General features: G+C 39.2%; 1 long non-coding RNA gene across 1 annotated transcript; it reads right to left on the bottom strand.

Annotated features, from left to right (window-relative positions):
* Window positions 1-5,822: 5,822 nt before the first annotated feature.
* On the bottom strand, window positions 5,823-10,492 carry LOC107983128 (uncharacterized). Its single transcript, XR_001730581.2, has 2 exons — window positions 9,096-10,492; window positions 5,823-6,138 (listed from the first exon to the last, which is right to left on the bottom strand). It is a non-coding gene; the product is annotated as an uncharacterized LOC107983128 (long non-coding RNA).
* Between the last annotated feature and the right edge of the window lie 261 nt (window positions 10,493-10,753).

Raw genomic sequence — 10,753 nt, 5'->3', positions numbered from 1 at the left:
TGTACTTTGGAATTAGTTATCTTCTCTTGAAATCCTGATATAACTATATTGCATTATGATTATAATTTTGGATAAGTCCACTCGTTTTTCAGTATAATAGATTAAAAGTCCTAGTTAGGCATGTGTTGCCCCAGTCAGTGTCTCAAATAGAGGTAAAATATCACATAGTTAAAATCATAGAGTTGGAAGAGACCTCACGGGCCATCCAGTCCAACCCCCTTCCATTCAAAGCACTCCCGACAGATGGCCATCCAGCTTCTGCTTAACACAATTCTGTAACATGCACAATTCCTTTGAGATGTTGATGATTATGAGATAAAAGGGAGTATGTTTATATCATCAGCCAATAGATTGTAGCATTTTTTTAAAAATTGAAAACCTGAAGGAGATGGGAGCCAAGTTAGTTAGATTGCCGCAGAAAAGACAAGCACTGTGGCATTTAAACATTCATAGATTTTACTTGGCATTAGGGTTTGTTGATTATAGCCTGTCATATCTCTGATGAATTGTGCTGGAGTCCACAGAAACTCAAGGGTAAATAAAGCATGCTAGTATTTAAGGTGTCATAGGTGTCCTAATTGTAAAGGTAACTAGATATTTATGAGAAACAGGAAGGCAAAGAGGGTTTTTTTTAAAAAAAAAAACAGTGACAAAAATAAATGTGCATGGGGGGCTAACTTTATTACTGCAACTAATTGCTTTTAAAAATAACTTTGTGTGATCTTCTATAAAACTGGTCAACAAACAAAAACTAGTAAAACTAAGCAATACCTATTTCTGCTTTACAGATGAAAGCACATTAGGGGTTAAAGATAAGCAGTTAGTGTGAAGGAAGCCATGGCAAGGGTTTATTGCCTTCTTATTTCACCCCTTAGGAAATGTCCACACTATCAATTGGAAGTAACCATGTAGCTATTCCATCTTTTTCTCCTTAACACATTTTCCATAGGAAGAAAACACAAAATAAACAGTGGAAGAACACAGGAGGGATATATGTGATGTTGGAAATGCCAGGAAAATTCAGCAAACATGCAAGATGGTGGTATGATAAAAGCCTCACTTGGAACCCTTCTCCTGTATTACAGTTCTTATAAAAACTCTTGCAGACTGACTGCAAACTCTCCAGAGATCTATAGTAGATCCTGATTTACATTCTGGCTAGCCTAGGATTACAGATCCTCATCCAAGATTATCTAGTAGTGACTATAAAAAGATGACGAGAAAATGAGCTCCTCTTCCTGGATTTGTCAAATACCTTCATTTGTCCTAGACTTGCCCAGGACCTGATGTGCGTGAAGAGTTTTGTGGGACTCTACAGGAAGGGAAGAATTTAATGTAGTCTAAAATATTATATAGGGAGAAACTGCCAAAAACACCCAACAACAAAATGTGAAGCACAGTGCTATCCGGAATGATTTGTTTTGCAATTGCATTGTATAGTTCTATGATTTGTTATTCGTCCTTCCCTTTGTGTGTGCACATGTATTTTATGTTATATGCCTTTAGCAGAAACTAGTGTTTTTTGGTCTGTTGTCGAAGGCTTTCATGGCTGGAATCACTGGGTTGCTGTGAGTTTTCTGCGCTGTATGGCCATGTTCCAGAAGCATAGGGAAGCTGATGAAGAAACACAACCTACAAACTATCTACAGACCCACTAAGAAAATCCAGCAAATGCTACGTTCAGCAAAGGACAAGAGAGATCCTCTCTCTTCTGCAGGAGTCTACCGTATACTATGCAGCCGTGGACAAGTCTATACAGGGAGCACCAAACGCAGCATTGCCCAGGCACAAACCAAGGAACATGGAAGGCACTGCAGATTAATCCAACCAGAGAAGTCAGCCATAGCAGAGCACTTGATGAACCAACCTGGACGCAGAATATTATTTGAGAACACAGAAATGCTGGACCATCCTAACTGCCACCATGTCAGACTACACAGAGAAGCCACTGAAATCCACAAGCATGTGGACAATTACAACACAAAGGAGGAAACAATGAAAATGAACAAAATCTGCTTCTGGAATATAGCCATACAGCCCGGAAAACTCACAGCAACCCAGTGCTTTTGGTTGTTTTAATGTAAAAGGTAATATACATTTGATGGAACTATATAAATATGTTTATTATTATATTTATATTTATTCATTTATTTATTTATTTATTTATATCCCATTTTATCTCTCCTGAAGGAGACTCAGAGAGGCTAACATAAATGCATTAGCATATAATTTAAAATATACAAATATGCAAACATTAAATATAAACAGTATTAAAAATTAAGTTAAAATCCATTGAAACATATTCAAAGTTAAATAAAAGACAACAGCAACAATAATACAATTAAACTAAACCAATACTACAACTATAAAAACTGTAAATCACACAACTATACCAAAACATCACATAGAACAAAAATAAGGAGGAAAAGCAACAAGTGACATTCAGTTTTCCAGTTGATCATTACAGTTACCCACATATCCAACTTCCTTTAAATATATACCTTAAATGAACCTCTATGTGTTCTTTCATCCTACTAATCTTTAAATCCTAATACCGATAAGCCCAATTTTTAGGGAAATAATACCCCTTTGATAAATGTAGCAAAAAGGGAAGGATAGACTATACTTTCTAGAAATATTTATGTCTGACCTTACCACAGTTTTGTGAGTGCAGTGGGATAGAGAAAACTTTGCATGATACCTTTTAAAGCTTGTACTCATTCCTATAAGTATTACTGAGTTACCTTTTAGTTACTTTGGGTTTTAAAAAATACAATTATGACTGAAATTTGCATAGAATGACCAGTGTAGGAAAAGGAATATTTTAGAAGTAGCAAATAATGTTACACTGACAATGTTAGTGACATTATCAAGTCATTCTACATTTTAACAATAATAATGCTGGCAATGTTATTGTGCCCAAAGTAATGTGTTATACGTAATGTAATGTGTTGTTTCCCAAAGCTTATTTGAGTGACTCCTATCTTTGTCCCTGTGGGAAGAACTACCAGTGCTAACTTCCTTACTGGTACCACAAATCTGAATGAGAAGAGAGGACCTTTGCTTCCTTGGCTGCCTTGATGTCTCCAATGTCCCAACCACAGCTATGCTCAAGTGGCTCAGAAGACTTTCAATGATGTAAGGAGAACTATCTGTGGAAAACAGATTCTGGATCCATCTCTATATTTGTTTTCTCCAGGTGCCCTTTCACACTAAACAGTTATAGGACTATGATTCCACTGTAACTGCCATAGGTAAAGGTAAAGGTTTCCCCTGACGTTAAGTCCAGCCGTGTCCGACTCTGGGGGTTGGTGCTCATCTCCATTTCTAAGCCGAAGAGCCGGCATTGTCCGTAGACTCCTCCAAGGTCATGTGGCCAGCATGACTGCATGGAACTGCCATAGCTACAGTCTATTAAATGGTGTTTGGTGAGGCACTAGAGCACTTTGACTGATAATTCTAAATTCATCTGCCTGACTTGCAAACTTCATAAAAAGTTGCCTCGATAATTAAAGGACCTCATCAAATGGAGAAATTTCCTCCTTTCTATGCATTTAAAAACATTCCACAGTGATAATCACATGACACACAGCTACTTCCTGGGGTTGCCAGTTGGACCCCGTTTTTAAATTTCCTAATAACACAGAGTTTGGAGAGTCGGGTATCTATCAACTCCATTTCTTTCTACGCACATGAACTTTCATGTGTGATGGGTATTGTTGGAATTCTCTGAGTAATACCGTTTTATGATGTATATTTGTGGGCAGTCTTTACACTTTCCCTCAATTTCTCTCTTGCCACCATTACTCCGTGAGGACTAACCCTCCTTTAAAAAACAACAACATTATTTTCAGAATTATTGTAAATAGTGCTACACAAAATTATACAAACGTTCAGAACATTGTCCATTGGTAACACATGTTTACATAGTTTCACTTCTTTCTCCCTCCCTCCCTGCGAGCAGTTTACTAATTTTGCTGTATTTATTACGATTGTTCTATCATGAAGATAACCTTGTTTAATTCCTTATATTTATCTTTCCCTTTGTTCTGTAAAATAAGCCTTTTCATTTTGCCTCCCATGACTTTCTGATTCTGTAGTAACTTTTCCTTTCACTGATGTAGTCTTGGAGGAGGTAGTCCGCTAGATATTTATACCATGTTTTAATGTCACATTTCTTTTGGTCCTTCCAACCTAAGCCGACTGAGGCTTTAATTGCATCTTTTTTTTACTTTTAAAATAAATGTTATTGAATAATTGTGAATTTTACATATCCGGTACATTAAACTTTTTATACATTCTTTAACAAATTTGCAGTACAGAATTATGTAGGCTTTAATTGCATCTAACATGTAATTTATTAATCGTTCCCATTTTTTAGTTCCCATTTCACCTACAATTTTCTGGAGGAAAAATTGTCTCTTGTTCTAATCTTTTTTTTTATCCCTAATAGCTCCCCTATTTCCATCTTAATTATTTTATGGAACTTTTTTTGGGGGGAGGGGGGGGGTTCACAATCCCACCACATGTGGGTGTATGTTCCGGTTTTCCCACAGTTGTGCCAACATTGTTTTGGGGAGGTTCTGATTATATGAGCTAATTGCAAAGGAGTTCTATACCATTTTGTCTGGATTAACCCTTCTAAGGAAATATTTCCTTTATATTTTAAGGACATTTTGAAATTACTCAATCTTCATTACTTGATGCGTTGACATTATACTCTTTCCTTTTGAAGTAATTCTCCTTTTCAAATAATTTCAAGTAATTTATGAGCGAATCTTGAAATAATTCATGAGGTAAATAATGTGCATGCACAGTTCAAAAGAGAAACAGCCATTTCTGGGAAACATTTCAGTAGGGGGACATCCAGAACAGTAGTGGTAGGTGCACTTTTTCTTATCATTTTTCTGTCTTCTGCAGAAAACCACATTTTTTCTTTCCTTAGAAATCTCATTTCTCAAAAAGAGTTCATACTTCTGGTTTTGCACAGTGAGTTTTTTTTAAGTGAAAAAAATGAGATGCATGGGGACTCCACTTCTCTGTGTGATGGCAAATGAAGCGGGGGATTGCGGGTGAGATGGACACATGTGATGGGGGAGACTGAATTCTCTGTTTTATTAAAACACGGGCTATCACTGAACACTATGGTAAAGTCTGGTTCAACCCACATTTTTTGTTTAATGTGATGAGGTTCAAAGTGGAATCCTAGTATTATAACTGTGTAGTATGAAAGGACCCTTTAGGCATCCAGAAAGATAACCCTTCATATTGCTTTAATTCACGAGTGACTTATGCCATATTTTTAAGCTTATATTTTGAGTAGTGCTGCTATTTTGAACCATAATAACTTAATAATACTAACTTTATTTTTATACGCCGCCACCATCTCCCCGAAGGGATTCGGGGCAGCTTACTACATGCAGGACAGAGCCCAAGGCATACAACAAAGTATATTAACTAAAACACACCTTAAAACATAATGCACATAACAATCTAATTAAACAATTAAAACAATTAAAAACAGCAGGTTATAGAAACATCATTAAAATGTATCAAAACCAACCCACAACAACCAGTAACCAGGGATAGAGTGGACATGATTAGAATTAGAGAGGGCGGGGGAAGGGCTTGTGCAAAAAGTAAACTGTAGTACCAGGGCTAGGAGTAAAATGCTGAATATAATCTATCGATTTGGGCTGGGCATTCATGAACGGGATCTAACCATCATCAAATGCACACTGGAACAACCAGGTTTTCAGATCCCTGAGGAAGGCAGACAGAGTAGGACCCAATCCAATTCTGAATAGCAGAAACACACACAGTTTACTGCATACATTGTATTTATTTAGCACAAAACATACACCCCTCTCCCAAGGACAGATTTGATGATGTCCATTCAAAGTCTTGGCCAAATGTGTTATTTGTCTGTCTGGCAGACCAACATGAATGAACTTCTGATGGCAGAGAGAAAGAGACAAAAGGCCTCTGTCAATGGGCATTTTTTAACTTATGGCATTGGGGTTCAGGAAGCTGCCAGCAGAACATGTCCAGCTGCTGTGGATCTAGAAGCTGAAAGAGAATTAATGATGATGAAGGAAGTCCATCACTCCACACGCTGCTCCAGTAGATTAATGCCTCCTAGATGGGAGAGAGCATAAAGCAAAGGTCCAGGATGAGACAGTGGGGAGTTGAAAGGGAAGAACTATAAATAAGGCTAAGAAAACAGAACAAGAAGGAAAGCTGGCAAAAAATAAATGCCTACACTTTGACAGTGAAATATGAAGGCAACCCTTTGAGAACTGAAAGCAGGGCAGGGAGTGGAGCTATGTTTTCTGAAAAACAAGTGGGAAAAGCAGGGATCCTGCCAGCCCTGTGCAGTGGAAAGGACAGTAGGATGTAAACCATGTACACTGCCCTACTAGCACACTCCTGCACATACAGATGTCAGGTTTATTATACAGAGAGTTCAAAGATGCTGGTGCATAGAAGACACCAGGCACATCTGTTGCTTTCTCCGTAAGTTTGAAAAGGGAGGTATAGGGCTGTTCATATTTATATCAATACCAGTTGAAAACTTGTGGTTGAACATGTGAGCTGATTCTCTAAAGCTGGTATTGTATTCAGAGCTATGCAATGTGAAGTGCCTGTTGCATCAAACTTGGCTTTGTTTTAATACTTTATGCTTCTGCTCAGTACCTTGTGAGTCAGAGTTAAGGAAAAACTTTGGAGTTTTGTTACATTTGGTGGTAGAAGCCCTAGCATGACAAAGTGTAAAGTTTGTAAACAACTACCCTAAACAGTCAGGGAACATTTTGTGATCTCAGGCCACATGCAAAAAAGCTAACCCGATTGGGGTTGTTGTGTGTTTTCCAGGTTGTATGGCCATTTTCTCCTGATGTTTCGCCCACATTTGCTACATGTCCATTTCCGCTATAAATATATATATAATCTTGATGAAAATGTACACAGATCTAACATGGGAAGGGGATCCTTGCTGCTGTTAGTCCTGTTGTAAGGTGACCAAAACTTAATCCCTTTTATACAATTTCAACCTGATGTCCCTGGCAAACTATAGATTCATTTTATTTGGGGGGGGGGGGTGGTAATGGTGTTCAACAACATTAGCACATGAACAAAGCAATTGGCACATATACTTCTAGAGAGCCAAGGTGCTTAAAATTGAGCTAAATTTAAGAATCATTAACACTTAGCACCTTACTGCCATCTGCACCACTGGCTCATAAAAACACAAATTGTTCTCCAAACACCAAGGATGGAGAAAGTGGGGTCCACATACTACATGTGGCCCTTGGAAAGTCCAAGTGTGGCCTATGGGCCCCTCCACAAGACCTCTTCTCTCCCCAACCCCATCAATTATTTTTTTTAATTTGGGGGCCAAGCTGTCTGAAATGTAGCATTTTTCTTCCCCTAATCTTACAAAGCTCCTCTTCTCTAAAAAGAGTGGGGCAAGCATCTGAAAGACCATCTGGTGGCACAGTGCGTTAAAGTGCTGAGCTGCTGAACTTGTGGACCAAAAGGTGCCAGGCTCAAATCCCGGGAGCGGAATGAGTGCCCGCTGTTAGCCCCAGCTCCTGCCAACCTAGCAGTTCAAAAACATGTAAATGTGAGTAGATCAATAGGCGGGAAGGTAACGGCGCTCCATGCAGTCATGCAAGCCACATGACCTTTGAGGTGTCTACGGACAATGCCGGCTCTTCGGCTTAGAAATGGAGATGAGCACTAACCCCCAGAATCGGTCACGACTGGACTTAACGTCAGGGGAAAACCTTTACCTTTTTAAGCATCTGAAAGGCCACAATAGCAGCTGGATCGCATCACTTCAAGTGTGTTAAAACTCACTTGTGTGGCCTGCCAGATGGGCACTGGGACGTAGAATGGCCCCCACCTCCTGTGCGAGTTGTCCATACCTTCCCTAGACAATTTTTCTGTTTCATTAATTTGAGAGAGAATAAAATGCTAGGAGGCTTCTGTCTCCTACATCCGTTTTCAGCAAATGCACACTCTGATCAGAGTGACAAGTAACATATATATATATATTTTTATGTGTGTGCCTATAAATGTGTCTCTCAGGATAGTCTGGGGACTGGAACAAAATACTGGCGGAATTACAATCATGTTTGGTTATAGGCCCAACTCCAATATGTGGGTAAGTGGGTGGGTGGTATTCAACAACACCACAGCTTATGTGTGTCCCTTACCCCCTCCACTCCATGCAAACACACAGACATATTTATATTTTCCCTGCTGAAATCTGGTATGAAACTGCCACTACTGTTAGTCCACTGGATTAAATGGTCCTCATCATTTCCCCTGGTGCCTGGTGGGGATGGAGAGATTGTAAAATGAGAGTTCAGATTACAGACTTCTAGCAGTTTCACCACAACCTCAGCATGCTTTCCCAGTCTTTTCCATTTAACAGGCAAAGGCTAACCCAACTCAAGATTGTTTTTGTACTCACATCACAGCTCATCTATATGCCATTTTTTCTCCACTAAGTATGCCCCCAAGTCATGTTGCAGTCGCTCCGGCCACCAAACATGGGTGACAATATATTGTTTCGCAGTATTTCCATTCCTTAATATCTCCCATCTGGTGGTCCTTTTTTCACCCCAATTATTTCTCTTTGGATTGGGGATTTTTGAAAAGAAAAGACAGCTCTGTTTGTATTTCTGCGGTGGCTCTACCCCCTTCTATGTTTCTGTGAAAAACTTAACTCGAAGAGTTGCTGTGATTTACTGCAGAGTTAACAAAAATGTCAGAGCTTGGGAGCATTGTAGGAACGGTTGCGCTGGCAGCCTGCCTGGACAAACACACTAAAAGTCAATCCCGGATTGGATACTTGAGGAATTAGTGTCCGTACAAAGATGCTTTAAATAGGGAGAGAAAGATGTGGATTTTTACAAGGGAGCCTTGAAAGCTTCCTCAAAGCAATTTAACATATGTTGCTCAACCGAAGGCTGCACCTGCCTTTCATGCTGATTGGAAGCCAGACTCCTGTTCCTTGTTAGGAAGAGTTTTCCCTTCGCTGCCATCCCCACTTCTCATTTCGAGAGATAACACAAACTTCCACTGACCTGTGGGTGCCTTTTCAATTCCCAGAAAGTTCTTCAAACCCAAGGAATTGCCTGCAATACATGTTTCCTGCAGTTCAAGGCCAACTTCAGACATCTATCACAGGGTTTCAACCCATCTGGGCCAAAAGGTCACCGGCTTGAAGTATTGTTCACTGAGGGAAAAATGTTACCCTTGGCACTGGGAGGGTAAAAGAAAAAATGTTTTGAGATTTCAGGAAAGAAGGTTAAGAATCAGCAAACCGCTTGCTTTCTTAGATTGAAAAAAAAAGGTACTTTCTTTTCAGCTGCATTGAGTTGCTACATATGAATTCTTACAGGAGATATTTATCCTATTACAGTAGAGTCTCACTTATCCAAGCTAAACGGGCCGGCAGAAGCTTGGATAAGCGAATATCTTGGATAATAAGGAGGGATTAAGGAAAAGCCTATTAAACATCAAATTAGGTTATGATTTTACAAATTAAGCACCAAAACATCATGTTATACAACAAATTTGACAGGAAAAGTAGTTCAATACGCAGTAATGTTATGTTGTAATTGCTGTATTTACGAATTTAGCACCAAAATATCATGATATATTGAAAACATTGACTACAAAAATGGCTTGGATAATCCAGAAGCTTGGATAAGCGAGGCTTGGATAAGCGAGACTCTACTGTATAAGAATGCATTTCCTATACTCTCCTCTCACAAGCGCCATGTCCAAGTGCCGCAACCTCGGATCTTTGTAGAGTTTAAACAAAAACACCCTGCAAAATCTATTTCACAAAACCAGATACAACACTGAATATAGGAAAAATCAGTGTGTTCAGCTCAGACTTTTGAATTTGTTATATACCCAGTTTATAAAAGGTAAAGGTAAAGGTTTTCCCCAGACATTAAGTCTATTCGTGTCCAACTCTGGGGGTTGGTGCTCATTTCCATTTCTAAGCCAAAGAGTCAGCGTTGTCTGTAGACACCTCCAAGATGATGTGGCAGGCATAACTGCATGGAGCGCAATTACCTTTCCGCCAGAGTGTACCTATTGATCTACTCACATTTACATGTTTTCGAACTGCTAGGTTGGCACAAGCTGGGGCTAGCAGTGGGAGCTCACTCCGCTCCCTGGATTCAAACCACCTACCTTTCAGTCAGCAAGTTCAGCAGCTCAGCAGTTTAACCCACCGCCATCGGGGGCTCCCCCCAGATTATAAAATGAAATCATTATGTCCCCCAATCCTTTTCAAAAGTTTTTCTAACTTTCCACTGATGTAATTATTGGTATTCAAGTACAGCTCTGAATACTCTTGCTGTACAGTCTAATATTAATGTATATGAGCATATAATTGTACAGACAGTTCTCTAAATCTATGCATTTAGTCCATTGAATTATTTGCAGATTTTATTAATATGCTCTATCTAGGAATTTTAGGTCCTTCAGTGTAACTCTGCGACCAACTTCCTAATCCTAAGGCCTTATCTACACTGCATTATATGGTCAGGGCTGATGCATATATTGCAATTTAATGCAGTTAATTTGCATTATATGAATCTACTCTGACTATATAATGCAGCTTCAAACTGCCTTATATGGCTGTGTGGATGAGGCCTTAGAAAGGTGTTCTCTCAGGTAAAACAAGTGTTTTCATTTGCATTTTTCCCACTTTTAGTGGAGTCTT

Source organism: Anolis carolinensis, chromosome 3, assembly GCF_035594765.1.
Source record: "Anolis carolinensis isolate JA03-04 chromosome 3, rAnoCar3.1.pri, whole genome shotgun sequence".
Taxonomy (NCBI): Eukaryota; Metazoa; Chordata; class Lepidosauria; order Squamata; family Dactyloidae; genus Anolis; species Anolis carolinensis.
Note: the sequence above shows the minus strand (reverse complement) of the source record. Positions and strands in the feature narration are given on the sequence as shown.